Source organism: Arvicola amphibius, chromosome 5 (genome assembly GCF_903992535.2).
Source record: "Arvicola amphibius chromosome 5, mArvAmp1.2, whole genome shotgun sequence".
Lineage (NCBI taxonomy): Eukaryota > Metazoa > Chordata > Mammalia > Rodentia > Cricetidae > Arvicola > Arvicola amphibius.
The window spans coordinates 68,313,626-68,319,625 of record NC_052051.1 but is presented as its reverse complement, the minus strand read 5'-3'; positions in this window follow the sequence as shown (position 1 = coordinate 68,319,625).

Here is a 6,000-nt window from a genome sequence, read left to right as displayed (position 1 = left end):
AATAAAAATGTTTTTCCTTCGAAAGGGAAGGACCACAAACTTAACTCTGTTTCACCCCAGCATCTGGAAGGTGTGATTTTAATCTGGAACGTGGATGAGGCAGCCCTGGAAGTGACGCCTCTGACTCCCGGCTCCAGCTCCGCACTTCTGCAATCCCTTCTCTTTGATTGTGAACTGGACCTTTTGACTCGCTTCTAATGAATAGAACATGGCAAAAGTAATGGCGTGTCACTTCGAAGATTAGGTTACACAAAGTACTGTGGCTTCTGCGGCCCACTTCCCTGCCTATGTCTCTCGCAGGCTTGCTCTTCTGGAAGCTAGCTGCCATGTGGGGAGATGGTCTATGGTGAGACCACGTGGTAACTGAAGGAAGTTTCTCTCCATCAACCAAGGAAGGAGGAGGGCTCTCACTACTGTAACTCACAATCTTGTCAACATTGGGGGAGTAACCATCCCTTAGCTGGGCCTGCAGATGAGCCCACAGGCTCAGTGGATCTCTGACTGAAACTCCACGAGAGCCCGTAAGCCAGTGGCACCCAGTCAAGCAGCACCTGGATTTGTGAAACTCAGAAACCAAAGAAACAAACAAATGCTGCTTAGAGCTACTAAGTTTAGACAAGGTCACTTGTTAAAATCAATAGATAAGCAATACAGAGACGTATTTGTCTTGTGATATTTGATAAGGGAAAACAGGAACAGGAGAATTATCTTTTTATTTATTCTTAAATATACCTAATGCCAGATCTTTATAAATTTGTAGATATCATTTGACCCCAGTGGTTGTCATCAAGTTTACCAATCCTTAATAATATGAATTAGTCAAAGTTTCCCTTATTGCCAAAGTTTTATCAGTACTGTGTGTGGTGTGTTCAGCAGCAAGCTTAGGTGACTGCTGTCATCTCTGTGGGTGCCCCTTCAGCGACTGCCACCACAAATCTAGAGGGCAGTCTCATGAGAGTGGGTAGAAAATAATGTCATCACCTATAGTGTGTTTCCTCATGTGAGATATAAGCTTTCTAGGCCTTACGTTTGTTACCTTAACTATAGGGACAATTTACTCAATTTTGCTATGCCTAATCTTTTTATCTTGATGATACATGTTATCTACTTATGATATTTTGAGTGAATATTAAAATAATAGATGCAGAAGTACTCATACATGGTCAGAGTTCCATACATCTATGAAATGATTAGTGTTAGAAATTCTTCTTAACTTGGACAGACACATTTCATTTTGAAGGTCACTGTGCGAGGCGGACTGGGCTGTGAATGTATGTAAAGCCTCTGTAAAAAACCTCTGCATTCTATCATAGGCTTCTTTAGCCATGAGCTGCATGACCTTGAGAAAGTGCCTTGCCTTCCATCAGTTTCTACTTTCTGATCCAATAAACCTTTAAACACCAAAGGGGACAGAAACAGGGTGAATATGTCTTGATTGATAAGAGCAGTCTTGGAACAAAGGTACAGTAATTGAGATCTTTGGTCAAAAGTGACAGAAACGCAGCGTGAAGTGGACCATCTCTAGGGTCTACTCTTAGTTTCAAAGCATTGTTTTTATTTATTTGTTTGTTTATTATTTATCTGCCACTTTTGTATGCGATTAGCTTTTACTATGTTTCCAGCAGAAATTTTCTTTCAACTGAGTCTACTTTTAAGGAGCTTTTCATGTCTGAATGAAAGAAAAAGTTTCTCGAAAGCGTGGTGAGCCAATGAAATCAATTATACATGAAGGCTCTGAGCAAGGTGAGAGCCAGGAAATCTAGATGCCTGGCCTGACAGAACCGGACTATGTGCGACCTGTGCACCTCAGATCTCTCCTCCAGCATTGCCTAGAAGAAGAAGTAGCTCACACTTCTGGAGGGTGGATCTTTCCACAATGCCCAGATGACAGAGCCTTACACTAGCCTTATACTGTCTTGAGTGGAGGTGTGTCCTTGACTTGTTCAACACTTAGCACTTCCCACTCTGACTTCACTTGTGTTATATTCACAGATCTCAGCAAAGACAAGAATGGTGCCCTTCACCATAGGAGAAAGGCAGCTGCTTAGCCAGAGTTCTGAGAACCCTGTGAAGGACCCTTGACCACATCATCCTCCTTACGTTCTTCTTCAGTATCCCAAAGTATAATCTTTGGGTTTCTTCCCATTGCAAGAAGGTATCAGAAAAAGAACACAGAATTTAGAAACAAATGGTGTCAGTTGAAATCCAGGCTTTGGCAGAAAATAGCTAAAGATATTTGGTCAAGTTAGTTATCTGAACCCAAGTTTCCTATTCTTTAAACAGAAAGGTTATAGAGTCTGGCTACCTGCCTTTTGACATGGAGCACTCAAAATGGTGATCAACAAATGCTGGACCAGCAGATGATGAGCTGCTGCAGTAGTGAGCAGAGTCGAGCTTACCTGTGCAAACCCAAGATACTGCGGAGAAGGGGGTGAAGAAGTTTAACTGTTGAGTCCAAGAGAGACCATGGATGGGAAATCAGTGTCAAATGACTTAGAGAGAAAGCAAAGGGAATATAAGACGTGTCACATAACCTCAACTTGAGCTCCGGTGCTTCCAGTTTTCAGAAGAAAGAGCAGGGAGTCAGAGTCCCCATAACTTTGGTTATACATGGGGTACAAAATGTCCCACAGAGGCTCATGTGTTTGAACATTCAGTCCCCAGCCATTGGGCATATTTGGGGTGATTGAGTAAACCTTAGAACTGTGAAGTACTGGCAGTAGAAGAATGTGGAGGCAGCATTTAAAGCTGTTGCTATCTTTGGCTATCTTAAAGCTATCTTTGGCTCTGACAGTCTGCTTGTGATGCCTCATGGTGGGAAGAGCACTGCCATCTTCTGCCATGTTCTTGCCCCCCCCCCCACCCTTTCTGTACGACGTCTATAGTGGCTTGAAAGAAAATGATCCCCAAAGGGAATGGTACTAACAAGAGGTGTGGCCTTGTTGGAAGAAGTGTGTCACTGTAGGGTTGGGCTTTGAGGTCTCCTATGCTCAAGCCACACCTGGTGAGTCAGACTACTTCCTGCTGCCTGTGAGTCAAGATGTAAACACTCTCAGCTCCTTCTCCAGAACATGTCTGCCTGCATGCTGTTTTGCTTCCTGCCATGAAGATAATGGAGTGAACCTTTGAACTGTAAGCAAACTACCACAGTTAAATGTTTTCCTTTATAAAAGTTGCTGTGGTTATGGTGTCTCCTCGCAGAAATAGAAACCCTGCCATCTAACTCTTTCCTCTGACACTGTGAGCCCAAGGGAGCCCCTCCTCCATTGAATTGTCTGTCTGTGCCCACTATTTTATCACACAATGAGGAAAGTAATCATGTGCTTTCCTTCATCTGGAGACCACCTTCCTCTTCATGCAAGGACCTGGCTTCTGTGTGATCCCAGTTTGGGGATTTGTCACTTCTGACAACCAGTAGTGCTTAGTCCTCAGCTGGTTTCAAATCTGAATGTTCCAAAGAATAATGTTAAGTGTAATGTAAGTAAATAATATTAACATTTAGTTCATAGAACGACTGAAGCCAGTATCCCTCTGGGGACATGGCAACTCCCTTTCCCAGGGAGCCCTCAAATTGTTCTCTCGTTGTTGTCCGAGGCTCTGAATCATCCCAACCAGACACAAGGTTACCACAAGGCAAGATGTAATGTAGGGCTGCACAAAAGAAGGGGGAAGGGAGATCGGAGAGATGGCTCAGAGGTTAGAGTACTGGCTGCTCTTCCAGAGGTTCTGAGACCCACAGCCAAACATTAAATGGAACTCAGAAAATCCTGCAGAAGAGGGGGAGGAAGGATGACAGGTGTCAGAAGGGTCAAGGACACCACAAGAAAAACCACAGAATCAACTAACCTGGGTTCATAGGGGCTCACAGAGTCTGAACTGACAATCAGAGAGCCTGCATAGGACTGACCTAGGTCCTTTGCATATATGTGATGGTTGTGTAGCTTGGTCTTCTTATGAGACTCCTAACAGTGGGAACAGCAACTGTTTCCGACTCTTTAGCCTTCTTTTGGGACCCTTTTCCTCCTACTGGATTGCCTCATTTAGCCTTGATATGAGGGTTTATCGCTAGTCTTATGGTAACTTGTTGTGCTGTGTTTGGTTGATATTCCTGGAAGACCTGCCCTTTTCTAAGGGAAATGGAGGAGGAGTGAATCTTAAGCGGGGGCTAGGGGAGAGGATGGAGGGTGAAACTGGTCAGGATGTAATATATGAGAGAAGAATTTTTTTTTTTTTTAAAAAAAAAGGATGCTACACATTCTTCAGACTCAGAAAAGTTATACCCATCCCAATGTTGCTGAAGACATCACCCAAAAAGTCTGGTCCAGAGAGGGGACCAGGAGGACTAAGTGGGACCAAAGCCAGCACTTCCTTAGTGAGTCTGGTTATGTTTCCTCCAGCCACATGCTCTCCTCTTGCCTCGAAACTTCCTAAAACCCTCCTGTGTCCTGTGCCCACGGCCTGCCAAGTCCTTACCTGGGCATCCCAAGGCTATTGCATCATGAGCCCAACGTGCCTTTCCGGATTCATCTCCCACTCTCCCTTCAGTCTAGAAGTGCAGACTTTGGTTGCATGCTTCCAGCCAAGTTTCACTTCCAAACTTACTCTTGGGATCTTTTTTTTTCTACCTAGAATGTGTTATCTTTTGAAAACCGGGCTGCCTGTCCATGATGAAGCCTCTCCTGGTCCCTCTTGCTTACCCTAAGATATCCAGAACCCACTCTTTTTCTTCCTATAGCACTCACTACATCTTGTCTTGAGATCTATTCATAACCGTTGTATTCCATCCTTCCAGACCAAAAGGTCCTTGAGAATTAGGGAAAGTTGGTGATGGCAAACACGTGTGCCTGGCTCGGCCTACACTGCCATAGTGTAGTGAAAAGCCAGAGTGTAGATGCAATCCCTCCCCAAAGTTACACCACTGAGTTAGGATCTCTCTGCCGGTGGTCCATGCTCTCAACCTTGATTAGACTACTTGCCGTGGAGGCAGAGGAACAGTTATCGTGAAGCTCTTTCTAAAACAGTTTATTGACTTGTCCACTTATTCTTTGAGAGGCTTCGAAAACTCACCGTGACTTCAGGTGGTCCTTGCTCACCTATAAGTCTTCGTGTGTATTCAGCACGGATGGTCACAGGGCCATTACTTATTCCAACCCTTGCATGGAGGCCTTACCGTACAATCTTCATTACCTCCCGGATCCTGCCAACAACCTCTGAAGTCAGGCAAGACTCTCGCCATCTTGCAGATGACAAACTCACTGCTCACTCTTTGCTGTGGGTTGACTGCCCATTAAGTGACAGAACCAGGACCTCATTCAGGGTTTACTGCCTGTGCTCTGAGAGCCTCACACTCCTTCTGTCCCACCCCATGCGGACCGCTAGTAACAACAGAATCTCCGTCGCAGCCTCCAGCCGCTCACATTGAAGGTGTCCATCCTGCCTTGCAAGTCTTCCAGCTAGCGAGCCTTTCGGCTCAACACAGTGGTGTGCTTGCTGTTAGTCACTCAGCGAACCATCAGCACCTGCTTCCCTTAGAGAGAGCCGAGATGACAGGCAGACATTGCATTTAACTTCTCAAGACCTTATCTTGATAATTCCTTAGAGGGGGCCTCTTCAGGTTCCTTTCTTTAAGAGACTGTCAATGCCTTTGAACAGATGGTGAAGTAGAAATACATTTGCTGTGTCTAGGAATCTGGAGTAAGTCCATGCCAGTGGATCCTTCTATAGGACAGAAACCCAGGGAATTATAGAGACATCTTCAGCTTTTGACAGCAAAGTAACCCGCTTCCTAAAACAGTAGACCTTATTGTTGATGTTGTGTTAACAGTGGCTCTGGGACATCATCCCATGTTATTAATTCCAACATGCCATCTGGGCATCACACAGGTCAGCACCTCTGCCAGTTCGTGGCAAATGGGTGACTGGAGGCAGAGATTTCTGACAGAGGGAGTAGGCTGGCCTGGGCAGCACCTGCATATTCTTATCTGAACCTGGGCACATGTG